Source organism: Rhinopithecus bieti, unplaced genomic scaffold (assembly GCF_001698545.2).
Source record: "Rhinopithecus bieti isolate Rb0 unplaced genomic scaffold, ASM169854v2 scaffold_1058, whole genome shotgun sequence".
Taxonomy (NCBI): domain Eukaryota; kingdom Metazoa; phylum Chordata; class Mammalia; order Primates; family Cercopithecidae; genus Rhinopithecus; species Rhinopithecus bieti.
Genome location: NW_016803341.1, coordinates 1461960 through 1483531, shown reverse-complemented (window position 1 = coordinate 1483531; position 21572 = coordinate 1461960). Strand labels below are relative to the sequence as shown.

The 21572-nt window shown below is 35.3% G+C and overlaps 1 protein-coding gene across 3 annotated transcripts in view; it reads right to left on the bottom strand.

Moving 5' to 3' along the window:
• The window catches only part of EXOC6B (exocyst complex component 6B), a 713614-nt gene that overhangs the window by 169128 nt on the left and 522914 nt on the right, over window positions 1-21572 (bottom strand). The window lies entirely within an intron of this gene.

The window sequence follows — 21572 nt, the reverse complement described above, 5'->3', positions numbered from 1 at the left end:
AATGTTACTTGCAGCATCATGACATTTCATTCCTAAATATGTCAACATGTACCTTATTAAGAACAAGAGTATTTTCCTATATACTCACAATAAATTATCATTCAGAAAATTTAATATTCATATTACACCATTCATATCCGTTATACAATTTCTCCAGTCACCCTAATAATGTCCTTTAGATCTGTTTTGTCCCCGCCTCCCCACATACACATACACACACACCCCAGAAGCAGAGGCTATCCCAATCCATGGCTTGGCTTTCAAGCAAAGGAATATTTACAGATATGAAAAGGTCCATCTGAATAAATCTCACTGTAAAACTCAGGGAACATTTGCACATGTCTATCCTTCTAGCGTATTCTTTGTTCTTGACTTCTACTTCCATTCCACTCTCAAAAATTCTTTCTTCTCCTTCCTCTACCCCAATTTAATCTTAGCCTGAAGAGACTACATGAATACTATCTGCAATTTACAGTGGCGCCTTGGGTACATGCTCAGTTTATGACTCTGGCTTCTATGTCGTTAACAAGAAGATGGCTGTACAGGGATATAGGGACAAAAACTAGTAACAGTTAAGAATGTCAAATTTTATTGTCCCTGAGCCCTGCTTATTATGAAATCAAAAGGTCTTAAGTTCCCTATATACACAACACATGCACATACATACACATGCCAAATTCAAAAGCTGGGCAGTTAGACTATTCTTCAATTATTTCTATGAAGCCCACAGCCAATCTCCTATTTACCTCAAAAACAACCCAAGTGTCTGTTCAAAGCAAATATGAAAAGGAATGTTTTCCTTCAAATTATATTTCTATCCAGGACGGAAGTTAAGAAACTATACAGAGTTGGTATCATATTCTTCTTTTGGAATCAATAAAATCTATCAAGATATTTGCATATATGTCTAGAAAATTACTTCCAACAACTAGTGGCTGGATAGATTCAAATGGTAATTTGTGAACAAGGTTAGGAACTTCTGTTCTTTAAAATATTTTCCATTTGGGGCTTCTCAGACAAAGCATTTCATAAAACTCTTGCCCCACTTTTAAAAATAATGCTAATGACTTAGTTTGCAGGAATTATGAGAACATTACACAAAATGAAATTTAAAGCAATTTATTAAACTAATTAAAATATAGCACAGATGTATTAAACAACAATATACACAAGTCTTATTGTAGACATTTAAAATTAAAAATGCCTCTTTTTTTATTTTAATGAGATAAACTATATGGCATGCTTAGCAGTACTAAAGCTTCTACTTGCTTTGGTAAGAAAATTCAAATGCCATATATAAATTAATTCTGTCGTACATTGCCCAAGTGATAAAACTTTTTTAAAAGAGCAAAATTCTGGCCAGGCACGGTGGCCCACGCCTGTAATCCCAGCACTTTGGGAGGCCGAGGTGAGTGAATCACCTGAGATCAGGAGTTTGCGACCAGCCTGACTAACGTGTTGAAATCCCGTCTCTACTGAATACAAACAAATTAGCCAGGCATGGTGACACATGCCTGTAATCTGAGCTACTTGGGAGGCTGATACAGGAGAATCACTTGTACCTGGGAGGTGGAGGTTGCAGTGAGCCGAGATTGCGTCATTGCACTCCAGCCTGGGCAACAAGAACGAAACTCAGTCTCAAAAAAAAAAAGTAAAATTCTAAAACTGTATGACGATTTTATGAAGGCTATGTTAATAAAAAGCTTGATATAATCCTTTGTTTATATCTACAATAGCCAATATCTGTGATAGCCTTGTATACAGGAGCTATTCGAGTTAAATGTACAATTTTCCCATACTATGCTCCTGTTAACAGCAATTCTTTGAATTACAGCCACAGCTATTCTTTTTGACTGCTTGGATTAGTAGGTGGTCAGCTAAAATTAGCTTCCCATACTTGATAGTTTCTCCCAAGGATGATAGATTGTCACACTTGGCACTGCATAACTCAAGTCTATGCTGTATCACTCGAAGCATCTGAAGACTTCTCTGTCAGTACAAACCCTACTTGTGTCAAAATGGCAGCAATTATCAAGAGGTTCTGCCATGCTATATATGTCCAACTCAACGGAATCACCCGTCTAAATGCTTGGGAGCTGGCTACACATTCTTGAATTTCCTTATTGGGCATGCTCCCTGGGGCTAATAGATTAAGCTGATGAAACAATTTAGAAATCTGGATGTGATACATATTTAGTTCTCAGAGTCACTTTATTGACCTCATTTTTATGACACACTGAATCTTCCAGGTTCCCAAAGGATATAATGACCTTTTAGGCTTGATTGCCCCTTTTATAAATCAAGGAATCAAAGAATGACAGTTGCATCAGGTATGACAAAGTAAAGAAATTAATTTTCACATATAGCTTATGGAAATGTCTAATGAGTATATATTCGACTTCATATTTGTATTTTTTCTCATTGCTTTATGTATATAATTCTTGTTTTCTCACATAGATAGCAAACTCCTCAGGGATAAAGACCATTTCACAAAACCAAATATCCACTCAAAATAGTAGATGTTCAACCAATATTGTGTTTTAATTAAATAAGTTACACAAATAGCAAGATTCATTGGTCACATGTACTCTTCACTGCCAATGAAAATCTCTGGATTGTAACAGGTAAGGGGTCCTTAATCTGAGTATCAATAAACAGGCTTTAGGAATTCAAGAGCTCCCTAAAATTACATGCACATTGATTAAGGGGATGGGCTTTGGAGCAATAAAAATCAGAATTTGAATCCCAGCTTTCCACTTAGTAACTCTATGGACTTACACAATTTACTTAACCTCTTTACACTTCAATATCTTTATCTAAAAAATGAGGATAATAGAACATTCCTTATAGTGCTGCTATGAGGATTAAACAGAATAACACATGTGAAGCAGTTGGCAGAGTGCCTAGCATATCATAATTGTGTATCATTATAATTAGTTTTTTAGTGTAAATATGAATTTCTCTGCAAAGAAGGTTCATAGCTTACACTGAATTCTCAGAGGGTTGGTAGCTCAAAAAAGGTTAAGAAACACTGTTCTATATCAAGGACAAAACATAAGAAAAAATTCAGCGATGGCTCAGTGATGAGTTAGTGAGTTGGCATTGCTAATTTATTTATAGGCACTATTTAATTACTTCATTTAAAGGAAATTGATATTATTAACTACTAGTGTTCTAGCTACAGCATAGTAATTTTCATTAGTATTTTTAAAAACTTTTTAATAAATGTATAAAATAGGTATTTTGTAACTTTGTGACTCAATATGCCCTCAGAAACATGATTAACTTTTAAAATATATTAAAAAATGTTAATAGCATTAGAAAGTGCAAATATTTTTTAAAATACAGGAGAATTTGTATACACTCTAATTTCAACTACATAAAATATAATATGCATAGAAAACATGATACTAAGCACTCACATCATAATGTTACCCCAGACTGCTACAGAGAGGAAGGTTATGAGGGTTTGTTTTTCTTCTTTATATTTTATAAACTTTAAAAAGAAATACAGACCACTTTTATAACCTGAGAGAAGGAAATGGAAGAACACACACAAACACATACACATTATGTAGTGGAGCTCATATTGCAGTACTTTCCCTAGTAACAAGAAATATAATTTGTTCAAGATTTAGCATTACTGGCAACTAGGATTGATCTGTAAACCCAAATTCTCAGATGTTACTTGATAGAAAGAAGAGGAAAACTACCACATGAGAGAGGGGCAAGAGGCTCCCAGTCTCTTATAATATGCTGATGCATCCTCAAATTGATTATATATACACACAAGAAGCCTCTCTTTAGAGCTTTTAATTACAATTGTCCTTCTTTGACATAGTAAGAAGGGGAAACACATGCAATATTGGCCAAGTGAAACCAACGGATACATAGGTCACAATGGAAATTCCCTTTCTGGAAGTCTTTGCAATCCAGAATTTTTAGTAGGTTTTCAGTATCCAAGTGATCCACGCCAGTACCAGAGATTCTGAAGCACTGGCAAGGAAATCAAGGTACTTGCTCCACTCAATGCAGAACCAAACCCTACCTTTGACCAATTCATGTTACTGGGAGACTGAATCAAAATTCATTGAGACTAGCAAGGTGGCCTCTTCTTGGGAAACTTGTTCAGGATAGGAGAGCCTCCAACATGTACCAACCCATTCTCCAAGAAAGCTTGGCTCTTCCCAGCAGTTCTGCCCTGCTCCTGTCCAATCATGCATGGTAGAAACTCACAGAATCAAAGCTGGTATCAGGAACTGACTCCAAGATACCATTTGCAAATGTGCAAAATCTTTCAATGAGGAAACTGCCAATTCATTTGAAATTTATGAAGGAAATATTTTCACTTAAAAAATTAAAAGGAGGTATACAAAATTGCAGGAAGGAAGGCATATTGTCAGTAAACGAATCAGAGGAGAAAGAAAATCACTAATATACTTTACTTGCCAAATATCTAACTCTTCATATTCTCATACACACAAAAATCTATGAGATATGGTAGTCATTTTAAAACTATCAATTTTCAAAATATGCTATAATTTTATATTTCTAATAATCTTCACATTATAATGAAGTTACCAGAGGGGGAAAAGGAAGGATTCCACCCATTTCAAAATGCTTTCTAGACTTCTTGTAGGCTGATCTTAAAATTAACAAATTCTGTCACTTAGTCAAGGGGAAAGAAACAAATTAACTTTAATTTGGTATATTTACACTTGGCTGAAGAAAGCAACATATATAAAAGAGCACAGAATACTAAATTAGAATAAAATGGTAGAGTGAGAGTTAGGAGGGGCCTTGAGAAGTCAAAATAACTGCATTAGTCTATAATCTATATATGTAGATAGGACATTTGGGAGTTTATCAAAAGAAGGCTGTGAGAAAAAATATAAAGCTAATTTTTCTAAATCTTTGCAAAACGCCATAGAGCAAGAAGAGTTTTCAAAGTAAGATGAACAAGGTAAACTGTATTTCAGAAAAGCAAAACTAGCACAATGTCTGGCAAGTATGTAAAATAGCAATTTTGGGAGAAAAAATAACTTGTTCAAATAGGAGGAAGGTGAAAAGACAATCTGCAAAATGTTAACAAGAGGTTCCCAGATAACATCAGTATACTATTGTTTCCAGTAAACTTCCAGTTTAGACAATGGACACGATAGCATCACCTGCTCTTGCTGAATGGATTAGGGATTTGGTTTTGACCAAAATGCCAGAGAATTAGGGGAAAAAAGCATAAAAGCCTAAGCTATACTAGCTACTTGTTTATAGCTTAAGATCATATTAGGTCACATGTGTTTTTTTCATAGGAATGAAAAAATAAGAGCTGTTGTTGCTGTATTAACATAATGGTTTCCTGGTATCTGGCTCCCTGGAGCAACAGATGAAGGGTATGCTAGACTATGAAGTGTCTAGGGAAGCCAAGCCTTCTTGCATCACATCACAGTGGTTCCACTAAGCTAATTACAGAAAGGAGTTGATGTACTCCATAGGGAATCCAATTCAGATCCTACTGGTCAGAGAAAGGATGGCCAGAAGATAAGGAAGTAAGAACAAAGGGAGAACAATGTCAAGGAGAGAGAAAAGGAGGAGGAGGTGGAGGTGGAAGGGAAAAGCTCCTTGGAGATTCATCTAAGTATACTTGTCTAAGTGTGCTTGTATGGACATGTAATCATACAAAATAGATACCATTAATTATCTAGGGTAAGACTGTATGATGTAAATTATTCTTTGCCTTTTTATATTTTAAATATGAAACTCACTAGATCTCCAACTTCAAGAAAGACAGTGGGCTGTAGGACATTGTGCCTATAATGAACTATACTGTATTGTATATTGTACACTTAAAAATTTAAGAGGGCAGATGTCATATATGTGTTCTTACCACAATTTTAAAAAGAATAATATCCACAAATCATGTCTGACAAAGGACTTGTATCCAGAACATGTAATAAATTACTACAATAGACTCGTGTTAGCCTTAAGGACACAATAGACTGATAATGAAAGGATGAAGAAAGACATTCCATGGTAATGATAATTAAAAGTTTTGTCTTATATCAGACAAAATACACACTTTTTGGTAAAAATCTGTCACCAAAGACAAAGAAGGTAATGATATAATGATAAAGGAATCAATTCATCAGGAGGATATGGACCTAAAATTGGAACACTTAATATATGAAGCAAATATTAACAGAGCAAAAAGGAGAAATACAGCAATACGATGAGAGGGGACTTCAATACCACATTTTTAACAGTGGATAGATCATCCAGACAGAAAAGCAATACGAAAACATCAGACTTGTACAACACTATAGACCAAATGAACCTACCAAATACATAAGAACATTCCACCCAATGGTAGTAGAATATATATTTTTCTCAAGTGCTCAGAGAACATTCTACAGGATAGGTCATATGCTGAGTCACAAAACATGTCTTAACAAATTTAACATGACTGTAATCATCTTAAGTACCTTTTCTGAGCATAATGATATATAAAACCAGAAATCAATAATAAGAAGTTATAAAAACTCAGAACTATGTGGAAATTAAACAACACACTTATTAAACAACAACCAATGGGTCAAATAAGAAATTAAAAGGGAATAAAATATATTGAGACAAATAAAACAGAAACACAATATATCAAAACTTATGGGATGCATAAAAGCAATTTTAAGAGGGAAGTTTATTTTTATTAGAATTTATTAGGTATCAGAATTATAGATATTTATTAATACCTACATTAAGGAAAATAAAAGTTCTCAAATCAACAACCTAATTTCACACATCAAGGAACTACAAAAAGAACAAACTAAGCACAAAATTAGAAGGAAGGAAATGATAAAGATCAGAGCATAATAAATGAAATAGAGACTAGAAAAAAATAGAAAAGATCAATAAAACTAAGAGTTAGCTTTCTTGAAAAGATAAACAAAATTTACAAGCCCTTAACTTGAGCAAAGGACCTAAATAGACATTTTTCCAAAAAAGACATACAAATGACTATTGGGTATATGAACTAGTGCTCAAAATCACAAGTCATCAGAGAAATGCAAATCAAACCACAATAAGATAAACCATCCTACAACTTGTAAGGATGGCTATCATCAAAAATACAAGACATAACAAACACTGGTGAGGGTGTGGAAAAAAAGAAATCCTTGTATACTGTTACTGAAAATGCAAATAAGTGCAGCCATTTTGGTAAAGAGAATGAAGGCTCCTCAGAATATTAAAATGAGTCAGGTGTGGTTGCTTCTGTCATCCCAGCTACTCAGAATGCTGAGGTGGGAGGATTGCTTGAGGATAAGACCAGCCTGGGCAATATAGCGACACACTGTGTCTCTGAAAATATTGACAACAACAACAAAAACCCAAAACCAAAAAACAATGAAAAGAAAAATAATTAAAACTATAGTTACCGTATGATCCAGTAATCCCACTTCTGGGTATATAGCCAAAGGAAATGAAATCAGTATCTCAAAGAGATATCTGCACTCCCATGTTCACTATAGCATTTATATTCATACTCATATTAACCATGAAAGCAACTTAAGTGCCCATTAATGGTCAATGGAGAAAGAAAATGTTGTATATATACACTGGAATACTATTAAGCCTAGTGTGGGGAATCTTTTACCTCCTTGGTTAACTTCTAAATACTAAATTTTAGATTAATAATTTTTCTAATGTATTATTCTCTTAAATAAAAAACAAAAAGAACGCTGGGCACGGTGGCTTACTTCTGTAATCTCAGAACTTTGGGAGGCCAAGGCGGGTGGATCACTCAAGGCCGGGAGTTCAAGACCAGCCTGGCCAACATGGTGAAACCCCGTCTCTACTAAAAATACAAAAAGTTTGCCGGGTGTGGTGACACACACCTCTAGTCCTGGCTGCTTGGGAGGCTGCGGCACAAGAATTGCTTGAACTCAGGAGGTGGAGGCTGCAGTGTGCCAAGATCGTGCCACTGCACTCCAACCTGGGCAACAGAGTGAGACTGTCTCAAAACAAACAAAACAAAAAGAAGTTGCCAACCATTGTGATAATAATACTAGCTTTTATAATTGCCCATGTATGTACCTTGATTGAGATCTTCATTTATTCATATGGCTTCAAGTGACTGTCTAGTGTACTTCTATTTCACTTTGTAGGATTCCCTTGGTCATTTATTGCAGGGCAGGTCTAGTAGGAAAGAAGTTCCTTAGCTTCTATTTATCTGGTAGTGTCTTAATTTCTCCCTCACTTGAAGGATAATTTTTTTTTAGATATGTATATAAAATTACAGATTATATATAAAATTATATGTATAAAATTACATATACATATCTGGAAATATATATATTGATAGGCTTTTTTTCTAGTACTTTGGATATATTGACCTACTGCATCTGGCCTCCAAAGTTTGTAATAAAAAAATCTACAAATCTTATTAAGGATCCTTTGTATGTAATGAGTCTTGTAAGTACCAAAACAGAAATGCTTACAGTCTTGTAAGATCCTTCAGTTCATTTAAATTGGAGTTCTTCTGGCATGTTTATATTCATATCTTTCAGGAAATTTAGAAAATTTTACAGTTATTATTTCTTGAAATATTCTCTCTACCCATTTCTCTCTCCTCCTCGGGGACTTCCAAATGGCTAGATTGGCCCATTTGATGGGTCTCACATGTCCCTTAGGTTCTGTTTACTTTTTTCAATCATTTTTCTTTCTATTCCTTACCCAATAATCTCCATTGCCTTATCGTCCCATTCATTGATTCCTTTTTGTTTCTGCTCAAATCTACCTTTGAATCCCTTTAGTCCAATTTTCATGTATTATTTTACTTTTCAGCTCCAAAATTTCTTTTTTGTTTCTTTTTAGGTTTTGTATTTCTTTATTGCTATTTCTAGTTTGCTCATACATCATTTCCATGAATTTCTTCACATCTCTCTTTAGGTCTTTGAACATCTTTAAGAGAGTTGTTTTAAAGTCTTTGTCTAGTAGATCCACCATCAGGTCTTTTCCAGGAGCAGTTTCTGTTGATGTACTCTTTTTTTTTTTTTTTTTTTTTTTTTTTTTTTTTGCATTGCGTGGGCAATACGCGATACTTTCCTGTTTCTTTGTATTTTTTGCGATTTTTAATTGAAAACTGGACATTTGAATCTAATAAATATGGCAACTTTGTAAAAAATATCCTTCCCCTTCTCTAGGACTTGCTGTTTTTTGTTACTGTTTTTGTTGATTTCTTTGTTGATTGTTATAGACCATGTCTATGGCAAGGATCAGCCTGATATGTAAACTTCAGGTCCTCTCACATCTTTTCTGAGCAGGTGCCTTTCTCTGGACCTCTACAGTTAGTTTCTAATTTTCTCCAATTATGCAATTGCTTTTGAATGTCTTAGTCTTTAATGTTTGGCTCCCAAATGGGGAAAAAGAAAAAAGAATGAAGAGAAGTAGGGAAAAAAAAAGCATGAGCCCTTTAAATCTCCTGACATCACTTTAGCCAGAGGAGCAGGAGCGAACAACAATCCTGGGAAAACAAAAAAGAATGATCACAAATCTCTGTCTGAACCTCTGTGATTAGAAGCAGCATTCAGCAATCAGAAGACAATTACCCAATATTTAGAAGACAAAGGTCATTTTGCCCACTCTGGCTCCCACAAGCTGTGTGTAAGCTGCTTTGGGAACACATGCACAATTGCCTGCCATGGGATTGGGGTTGTGGATGGGTAGCTATTAGTGTACTATGAAATAAAATTGATCAAAGTTAACCACACTTTAATGCCCAAGCCTTCCCCTGGAAGTTGAAAGCGTTTTATAGACTCTGCAGTTCCAAAATAGTTACATCAGATAAATTCTGCAGTGTAATTATTGCCTAGGTGGGAAAACTGATTCCTGGTACTTCCTATTTCTCCTAAACATACTCTTATCGTCAACCCAGTAATTGCATTGCTTGGTATTACTCAAATGAGTTGAAAACTTATGTCCACATAGGAATCTGGGAATGGATGTTTAGAGCAGCTGTATTTATAATTCCCAAATCTGGAAGCAACCAAGATGTCCTTTAGCAGATGAATGGATAAATAAACGATGTTATTTCCAGAAAAGGGAATATTATTTAGTACTAAAAAGAAATGGGCTATCAAGCTATGAAAAAAACATAAAAGAACCTAAAATGCATATTACTAAATGACAGAAGCCAATCAAAAAGGCTACATATTGTATGATTCCAACTATATGACATTCTAGATAAGGGAAAATTATGGAAACAGTTATAAAGGATCAGGGCTTGCTAGGGGACAGAAGAAAGGGAGGGATGAATAGGTGCAAAACAGAGGATTTTTTAGGACAATGAAACTATTCTCTATAACATTACAATGGCAGATTCATGTTACTATACATTTGTCCAAACCCATTAGAATGTACAACACAATAAACTACAGATTTTGGGTAACAAGGATGTGTCACTGTAGGTTCACTGCTTATAACAAATATGCCACTCTTGTGCAGGGTGTTGATGTAGAGGAAGCTATACATGTGGTAGAGCAGGGAGTATATTAGAACTCTGTACCTTCCACCCAATTTTGCTGGAAACCTAAAACTGTTCTAAAAAGTACAGTCTGCTAAAAAAATATATGTATAAAAATGGCAGAGGAAAGCGAAGGCTAACTCTAACATATTCTCAAAGGTTTTTTATTTTGTAGGAAATGTGATTAAAATTGATAATAATGAAGTCTAATGGCAAATGCTGAACCAGTACTCCAAATGTATTTATAAATTTTCTCTAAAGTTCAATTCTCCTATCTTCTTACAATTGAGAACTAAGACAGATAGACATGGCTTTTTAATTAAATAAGGAATTAATCTCCCATAAATGAGAAGATAGCCACAAGCACGAAGAGTCCTTCCTGCTGCTGCTAAATAAACAGGCAGATCAATCTCCATCTGGCTGTACCATGTGCATTGAGAAGAAATGAGGATATAGGCACTTGCAGTGAGTGACTAAGGCTAATGACAACATACATTTACCTGGAGAGAGGCATTGTTTTAAGAGGAATAAACCTAGAAAACTGGAGAAGCTTATTTCTATGTCTTGCCTAACATATAAGAATAATCAGTAAATAAGGAAATTAGTGGGTTGAATCTCAAAAAGTAAACTAAAAAACAATTTCATTTCAAGATTCAAAAAAACAAAGATGATTATCATTTTCTACCAGTTCATGGAGTCCATGGGCAGTTCATGGAGTCCATGAAGTACCGCTTTTCATCTAAGGAAATATTCTAAATGATGGATATGACTATTTTAGCTATATTCACTGAATTAAATGAGTAAGTTTTTCAATGTGTGGTTCCTTATAAAGGAGGAAGAGTTAAAGAAAGTAAAGAATATAACAAATGGCAGAACAATAGCAGGCTATATGGCATTGGATTTTCCCTTAGTCTTCCATAGACAAATAATAGCCAAGGATAACAAAGATGTTCTAGGATTTCAACCTACAATCTGAGGATCCCAAGATGAAAGGAGTATTTGTAATTGCTGAAGACTTTTGTATTAATAGATTTTAAAAGGTCAAAAAAGTTAAGTCAGTGAACTAGTTACAATCTAATCCCTTTAAATCTATTATTTCAATATGCAACTCCCACTCTAGAATATCAAAAACAAATACTCACTTTTCACATTCCTTTGTACACATATAAAATATTCTTTTCATTAAAATACATAGATCTATGTAAAGTCACAATTTTCCTCCAAGGTTCCCAAATGCTTCACAATTTTTCAAAATAAAGGTCAATTTCACCATATATCTTTTAAAATAAGGCCTCTCCCAGTTGGCAATCAGCAGTGCTTCTGTGCATAATCTCTAGGAAAGATGAAGATCTGCCATGAAAGGGGTGGGCTTCCTGAGAGATGAGAAAGACTGGTGTTCCAAAGCAGTAACTTTATATCCTTGATATTTTTACTATGCTTTTAAGAACTTAATTTTATCCATGTGTTCGTTCAGCACTGATTATTCTGCTGTATGAACATATATCCGAAGCTATGGCTATCTGAAATTTTACATTGAGAAAGCATTCTGTAGGACATTTAACAGAACAGTGAAAATCAATTCTCTAGAAAAGCACTGTCTAAATAGAAATGTAAACCACATGAGTAATTTTTAGATTTCTAAAAGACACATTACAAAAGAAACAAGTAACATTAATTTTAAAATTAAGAATATATTTTGTCTAACTCAATATATCAAAAATATAATTTCAACATGAAATTAATATTTTCAAAATTATTGAGATATTTTGTATTTTTTCAAAATCCGTTATGTACTTTATACTTACAGCACATGTCATTTTCTGACTACCCACAATTTAAGTGCGCAACAGCCTTTTGTGGCTGGTAGCAATAGTACTGAACATCGTAGCTCTGGATGACATTGATTATAACAAATGGAAACCAAAATGAAGTATGTAAAGAATGACTTAAGATTTTGGAATGACAAGGAAAGGGCACTGCCAAAACCCATAGCAATATGAATTCTATTTTTATATTGGCTATGAAATTGGAATTGAAGCAAATGTCCATGATACTACACTATGGCCTCTTGTGTTAGTCTATTCAGGCTGTTATAATAAAATACCATACAGTGGGGAGCTTATAAACAACAGAAATTTATTTCTCACAGTTCTGGGATGGGAACTCCAAGATCAAGGCACCTACAGATTCAGTGTCTAATCGGGCCTGTGTTCTGGTTTATAGATAACACCTACTTATTGTAGGCTCACAAGTAGAAGGAGTAAGGGATCTCTCTGGGGTCACTTTTGTACGGGCACTAATCCTACTTACAAGGTCTCTGTCCTCATGACCTAACCTAAAGGCCTCACCTCCTAATATGGTTGCCTTGAAGTTTAGGATTTCAACACATGAATTTTGGGGGAACATAAATATTCAGGTCATAGGACTTTTGTTCAGTTCCCATTATGAGAAAATTCTCTTAGTATTTGGAACTTAAAAAATGTTGCCCTCTTAGATAATGAGAGAGCTATATATTTGTATATGCCTCAACATGCTTGTCAGTACATTCTTATTATATCTCTACAAATCCTTTACTTGTATTCTTGTCTTCATCTCATTTTTGCTTTCTTACATCTAATTTATTCATTTTTCAAATTTGTCATGTTGAAAGTGGTCACAAATCACTTGGAAAGCAGTAGGATATAACATTTTTAAAATGATGACAGTTGATCAGCATATAAGTTTTAGGACAAAACTCTCTGCCTCAGTTTCCCCAGCCAGTGATGACAGTAGCAAACTTGAGCAACAACTGCAAATACTGCAAATTGTTTTTTAAGTGTACAATATAAAATAAATGCTGATCGTTAACAAGAAAAATATTAAGACTAATGTTCAGGACTCTTGAGCAAGGTGGAGGTATGGCATACGTTACGAAAAAAGCTGAGAGTGAGAAAATTATAAAGGTAGGTTCCACATGGGGCATTTCTTAGGTTAAAAGAGCTACATTTTTTTTAAAAGTCAGTGTGACCCATTCCAAGCTGAAAGGAGATAATGTTTCTCTCATATATATTTCATATATGGTCTTACAATCTGCTAGCAAAACTTAGTCTCATACTCCAAATTAATGTCCACAGAAAATGAACATATCATTGGCTGAGGCAATGGGGATTCTAGCCCTTTTAGAATTTATTAGCTATGTGACCCTAGGCCAAACATGTAAGTTCTCACTGCCAGATGCCTCAGCTGTAAAACGAAGATAATAACATTTCACTTGTTTAAAGCTATGGGACTGAATTGAATATACTCTTGAGGTCTGTGATATAATAAGGAATATATCTGGTCTTTGTCCCTAGATCCTGGCATAGAGCTTCAAAAACTCATGGAATTTCCTGAGTGATGGAATACCTTTTGTTATTTAAAATGAGCTCCTTTAGGCAATATCTGAGTTTATGTTAATGAGGTAACTGATGGCGGGGCCTTAGAGAATCTGAAGGGAGGGGCTGGCCATGCCATAAAGACCAATTATGGAATTGAACAGTTGGAGCTTTGAGCCCCATCCCTGACCTCCAGGAGGCGAGAAGTACTGGAGATTGAGCTCAATCATGTAACTAATGATTTAATCAATCTTGCCTATGCAATAAAACCCCATATAAAAACTCTGGACACTAAAACACAGTGTAGTTTCCTGACTGATGAAAACACTGATAAGCTGACAGGGAGACACACTCAGATTCCATGAGGAGAGGACATGGATGATCGCTATACTCCCCACCTCAGTCAAGCCCTATGTGTCTCTTCCATTTGGTTTTTCCTAAGTTGTATCCTTTATAATAAAACTATAATTGTAAGTACACAGCTTTCAGTGAGTTCTGTGCGTTGTTCTAGCAAATTATTGAAACTGAAGGGATTGTGGCGAGTCTTAGTCTGTGGCTGGCTAGGCAGAAGTGCAGGTGGCCTGAGGACACCGGAGACTTGCAACTGGAGTCTGAAGTGGGGCAGTCTTGTCGGACTGACCCCCCTGTTTGTGGGGTCTCTGCTAACTCTGGGAAGTTACAGTTAGATTGAATTGTAGGATACTCAGTTGGTGTCAGGGAATTGTGGTCAGAACATAAAGTCCAATCCAGATTAAGGGAAGTACAACTTGATATGGGGTCCATTTTAATAACTAGGTTATAGCCATATATGTCCCAGCAAAAGTAATTGTGAAAACTATTGGCCTTGGATGCAATAAAACAACAACATGCATTTTTATCTACATGGTCACCTCTTCAATGAATTGAAAAATTAAATATATTATATTAAAACAGTCTTCGTTAGACTTCATTAGAGACCATTTTTGATAATGGCATAGTAAAACATTATGCATATCTTTCCTGGAAGAAGTTAACATTTTCTATATTGTCTAGTTTTCCTTCTTTGCTTCATGGAATTGTTCTAGGATTAGTTGATAATTTTTACCCCCAATATAGAATTTTAATGTAAAGTATTAAAACAATGATCTAACATGCAGGCTAAATTTATGCAATTAGATCAATATTAACGTAGATAACAAACAGTCTGTCATTCTGCTTATAAAGGCTAATGAATTTATTCTCAGAGGTCAAGAGCTAAGACTTGGGATCCATCTTATTAGAGAATATAAACTTGGGACTAAGAGCTCAGTTTGATGTGGTGTTTTCCGTTTTCTCTTTTCCTAAAACAAAAAAATTTTTAAAAATAAAAAGGAGAAGAGAATCTCTGCCAATGAAACCTGAGACCTTAAGCTGGTAGTTATTAGGTAAGGCGTCAAAGATTTGACTTCAGACACAACAGGAACTCTAAAGGAAGCATTAGGCATTTGAACTCTTAGGTACTGCTGAGAGAAGGAGATTGGTGTTTAAAGGGAATTTTGATTAGTTTGAGGAAAAGGAAATGAACTTTTTCTCAAGGTACATAAGCAACTTCTTTCCATGATAGACTGGTGCTTTTTAAGGAATATCTTAAGTGCCAGTAGGTATAGAGCATAAATGAGCATTTCAAGTATTAAAAGCAGCCCTGTCTTTAAAACGTTCCTTGTTGAAAAAGCCCTCACAAATGCTTTTGTAGGGGAGAGTCAAGAAGCTCACCCTTTCCCCTGGTTAATTGTCTGGGCAGGGGATCATGCTACACCTTGTTTCCATCCATTGACGGGCAGACAGCTGAGAAAGAGATTCCAGTGAGTCAGAGGGGAAGGGCAGGCCTCAAGCAGTCTGACAACTGGATTTGGTAAAAAAGTGAGCAGACCTGAAATTCTCCAGAAAGGTACATCATTCAGAATGAAAGGGGAGAGAATGACAGAAAGAAGAAAAAGTTTATTAGGAAAATTTTACTGATGCCTACAAAGGAAACAAATTAAAAATAATTTCTCTTTATTTGTGGTCCCATTATATGTTTGGTGTTATTTACAATTAAACAGTTCATAGTCATTTGGCTTAACAATAGCGACATAAGAAAAGTGACCACTGAACTTCTCAGAGGAAGAGAAATAAATGCCTTGTTTCTTCCCTTTCAAATCAATTTCTGAAAGACTTGTTTACAAACACTGACTTACCGTCTTTATCTTCCATTCATTCCTCAACTCTGTAGTCTGGTTTCCACCACGCTACTTCCACTAAAAGTACTCTTTCTTTGGCTTCCTTCTTACTACAACACTTTTTATGTCCTTAGGCCATTTACATATAACCTGTAATATTTGGGACATGCTTATACTGTAAAGTAATTTGTTTACCTGAAATTCATTTTTTCCCCTGAACTTTAAATTTAATCAGGCATCCTGTTTTTTATCTGGCAACCCTACTTATAACTGGTTTCTGCATCTAGTCTTGGCCTCTCTCCTATGGATTTATTACATTGTTACTATAATTATTTTTCCAAAGTAGAAATGATCATGACACTCTCATACCTAAAACATAAACAGCTCTCAGTGTTCTTAGAATAAAGTATATGCTTCTTAATACATCTTGCAAGATCTAACAATAACTTATCTTTCCATGAATTCCTTATGACTACCCCACTTCATTTCATCCTATTCTCTAGTCAAAATGAACTAGTTTTAGTTCTACTAATTTAAGAGAACTCTTCAGTATGCTCTTTATTTTCTCTCACAATTTGTACATACTACTGCCTTTCAGAACACACTTCCTAACTTACTTCATCACACTTGAATGGGTAACACCTAGTCATCTAGTCCAATTGGGGATTTTAGTGCAACCCATTTACATATAACAAATTACTGAAAAAATTATGAAAGGGATTAGCTGAGTTGCACGAATTCATAGCTATTAGTGGTTAAACAAAAACAAAAACACAGGCCTCAATTCACCCATCCAAATGTACATTATCCCACTATTGATCCTACCATACCATCTGCTCCTTCCAGAAAAGGAATAGAAAAATAGAAGGAAAATAGAGTCAACTACCAGCATAGAACATTAAAGGCAAGGCTTTAAAAAGTCTATACATTGACTTACTAGCTTTTGGAACTTCAGGTTTTCTAAATGGAAGTGTTGGCAATGATATTTTCTTCAGTTTTTCTAAATTTCAATCTTAGAAATATGCAATTGAGAATGCTAAGGTGATATTTGGGTTTTTTCTCTCTCTTCTTTCTTTCATGCACAGAAATGCAAATAGATTAAAGAGAAAGAAAGAGGACAAATGTTAATACTTGTAATACTAAAAGTAGATTAAATATATGATTTAATTAAAACAGCATAATCCAAATCAGAATCTGTTAAACGCTGGCATGCTGGAGTGAGTAATGATGCAAAGGCATACTTTTTAAAATGTCTTACTTAAAAAAAAAAGTCTTATAAGAGTTAGGACTGTAATCAATTTTTTTTTTGAGATGTATAAGGTGCTATTCTAGCTTGTACAGTAGATGGATTAAAATGTTATGGGAACTTCTTGTAGACCTGAGTAGAAATCTGTTAACTTGCAACAATTAAAACAATTTCTAAATAGACATGGTATATAATATGGTTTCCCGGTTTATACCCTATAAAAGAGCTCAATTAATATAAATAGTTTACTGATGTCAGCCCTAACAACATGAAGCGAGGGCCAAAAAATATATTAAATGTACCAGTGTAAACACTGGGAGACAAGCAAGAGCAGTGAATGCATCAGAAATTCTTGGGAGATTGGGGCATACTACGAACATTAGGATTTTGGCCTACATGGGTGAAAGGAAGAACAAATGGCTTGATGGAAGGAGGGGCACCAGTGCTAAATAAGTAAAATAATTTTCAGCTGAGGTGATGTTTGGAGTTAGTTCATAGAGCAGAAAGAGACGACCACACACTGCCCTTGAGCCAATGGTAAGGTTTCCGGTTTGGAATGATGATTAAGATGGGTTGTTCTTTCTACTGGCTCATTTATCCCTGAAAATGCTTCTGTGTGTTTTCAAGCAAATTATGAGGATCAATCCCCACAATGAAAACTTTATATTTTATTTTATTTTATTTTATTTTATTTTATTTTTGAGATGGAGTCTCACTCTGTCGCCCAGGCTGGAGTACAGTGGTGCCATCTCAGCACACTACAACCTCTGCCTCCCAGGTTCAAACGATCCTCCTGCCTCAGCCTCCCGAGTAGCTGGGATTACAGGCACCCACTACCATGCCCGGCTACTTTTTTTGTACTTTTAGTAGAGATGGGGTTTCACCATGTTGGCCAGGCTGGTTTCAAACTCCTGACCTCAAGCGATCCAACCGCCTCAGCCTCCCAAAGTGCTGACATTATAGGCATGAGCTACCATGCCCAGCTGTAATGAAAATTTTAAATAATTGTTTCTTAAAATTTCTAGTAAAAAAATCAGTAAAAGGTAAAAAGGCTTTGGAAATTAAGTAAATTTCCAAAGTAAAAAGGCTTTGGAAATTAAGAAAATCCTACAACATACTACTTTAACTGTGACAAAACATGTTTTACCAAGTCTAGAATCAGGGTCAAGTGATATGAAAATAGTGATAACCACAGCATACCGTTCTTCTTTGAAATGGCATTACTTATTATTTCTGGTCCATGAAACTTAAGGTGTAGAAGGTCTCAAAGTTGCAAAAAATAAGAAATGAAATCTGAAACAATTAAGATTGAAAATGCAGAGAAAGAGGGATGGAGCAGCAAGCTTGGGACAACAACTAAAAAATAAATTTGTCCCTCTCCTTTTCAAAACCATGTATCAGGAAAATGGTCTTTTAGAAACTATTAGTTGAATAAGTTAGATCTTCCACTGCCAATGGCTTCCCCACCCCAATATCCCTTGAAATAAAACCAGAAGGAAACAGCTAAACAGTTTCAAAGAGCAACCAGCCACTGTCTGTAGTTAGAGATGGAATAAGTACCATATTTACCAAACAGCCAGACAGCATTTCAGGGTATTGAGGGAACTTGCCACAGAAAAGAAGTTCATTTGTGAATTATGATCTTTCACGTAGTAGGTCCTTTGTACTCCCTCATCATGAACATTCTCAGATCCAAGGTAAGTTCTGCTACCAGAAACAGTACTTTGTTTTTGTTGGCCAATCTCTGAAAGTCAATAGCATGGCTTGACAATGATGTATGTCAAGGTTAGAGCAGCATGATCCATCTCCATTTTCTTGACAAGGATGGTATCTTAGGCCAAGATAAGGAGGAAAAGGTTGCTTGCCCCCGCTGTTCAGGTTGGCAGCACCTACTATCAAATGACCAGGTATCTGGCTATGGGCTCAGAGAAACAATGACTGCCTTTTCTTCTGGAATTCAAGGAACTTCAGCCTATAAACTAAAATAACTGCTGAGTGGGCACTACTCATTGACCCATGTCTGAGAAAAGCCCTCTCAGAGAGTATAGGGTCCATCATCTGTGGTCAAAAAGAAGTGACACTGCCATTTTAATGGCCAGGAGGGCTTCTATTTGGGTTCTCCATAGCTAAGAAAGGCATATCATAAAAGCACGGCACCTAGCAAGGACAAGCCTTGTAGGCATGGTAAGATAAGAGCAAACAAAGCAGAGCTTTTGTACTGCCTATTTTTGACGACAAAAAGATTTGCAGTTTGTGTACTTCCCACACCATTCACGATTTTAGATTCAAGAATCCAAACTCAATCCTGCTTTTAAAAAGAACTGGTAAGGGCCTGGGAGGTGGAGGAGAGACAATCTATAAATTTCCAAAGAGGCTTTTACATAAGTTGATTGAGAGTTGTGTGCCTGAAAAAATGATACAAGACTATGGTCGCTATTTTCATCCTACACATTCCCACTGCACTTGAGTTTTAGGTATAATTTCTTATATAAAATATCTGCAGTGTGCCAGCTACTACAGAGAAAACAAGAAACACAGAGAATGAATGAACTATTGACTACTGTATGCATTTATACACACACTCATATATATATAATTGCCAACTTAATGATTCTCCTTTGTAAATCTATATGTTTCACTGCAATTATTAAATTCAAATGAGAATTTTGAAACACTAATACAGAACAAAACTGAAAATAAGGAAACCAAATGATAAAATGAATGAAGAGGGTACGCACTAACAAAGATTGGCAACTCAAATCCCTATACATTTCCAGTAGAGAATGAAAGCACTATTGTAAAAAACATAAAATATTTCTCTGATTCCATCAACCAGTCGGGCAAGCGAAAGAGAAAATTCATTAGCCATGGAGCTTTTCTCATAAAGCAAGTTATAGTCTTCATGATTTTAAAGCAATAACAACTAACTATCCTTAGATTTTCACATGTGCACGCACTGCAAATTATAGAAAACAAGTTTATTTTTCTGCATACAAATTTGAAGTCTATCATCAATCTTTTGACCTTAAAGTTTTCAGATGGGAGACAGCAAAAGCAGCAGCTTATTTTACAATTATAATTCAGAAGGATGAGGCTAAGGATAGCAGGTAAGTGATTGAAAATTATTGATACTGAAACACACAACATGTCCTTCAGTAGTCCACCCATAGGAAATTTGCATTTTAAAGCACTATAAATTCTCTAACAAAAGGGACATCTGTTATTTTCATTTAACCTAGTAGATGAAGTTTAAAACTTTATTGGGTTCAAACTTCCTCCATTTGTCTCTCTTTAAACCTTACATTCTTAAGATGCTCTCTTTTAATTCTTGAGGAGGTATCAAATGTCTAAGACACAATTTGTAAAGTATCCTTTGGATAGGGTATTAAAATATATTTTAATTGAAAAAGAAGTACATTTAAAATGTTTTATAAGAATTCCTCACTATGAAATGGTGCCATTTGCTACAATGATTAAACATTCCCAAGATTTATTTAATTTCACGTAGAGTCAACTTTTATTTTTAAAATACATTTCTACCAGTATGTTCATGTTCAGATATCCAAGTTTCCAAAATAAATTTATTCATATTCTTTAGTTTCTTCTGACGTTCAGGACTGCTTAGCTAACATGTTTTATTACGGCAACTCTGATCTCACTCATAACCACACTAAACGTCTCTACCAGAATACTACAGTGCTTCAGAGCTTGACTGGACAGTTTGATTTTCCTCTGAAACCAACATTATCCAGCCAGGCATGGTGGTACATGCCTGTAGTCCTAGCTACTCAGGAGGCTAAGGCAGGAGGATTGCTTAAATCCAGGAATTCAAGGCTGTAGTGTGCTATGATTGCCCCCGTGAATAGCCACCATACTCTAATCTGAGCAACACAGCAACATCCTGTATCTTAAACAAAACAAACAAACAAACAAAAAAACTAACACTACCCCAAAGTAAATAGTATAAGGCAGACTATATGAGACAGTCCCGCCTTAAATAATCACATATAAATTTTCTTTTAGTAAAAAATTATTGACCTTATTACATGGCCATTGACTTTACAAGAGCCAACACCCAAAGCCTGCTTTCTGCTTGCATATACTCTGAATATAGTAGTCTTTCCCTTATCTGCCATTTCACTTTCCATGGTTTCAGTCATCTATGGTCAACCACTGACTGAAAATATTATATTGCTACCCTTGCACTGTGGGGCCATTATTGGTGTAAAATAAGAGTCACTTGAACACAAGCACTGCCATACTAAAAAAGCAGAACTGAG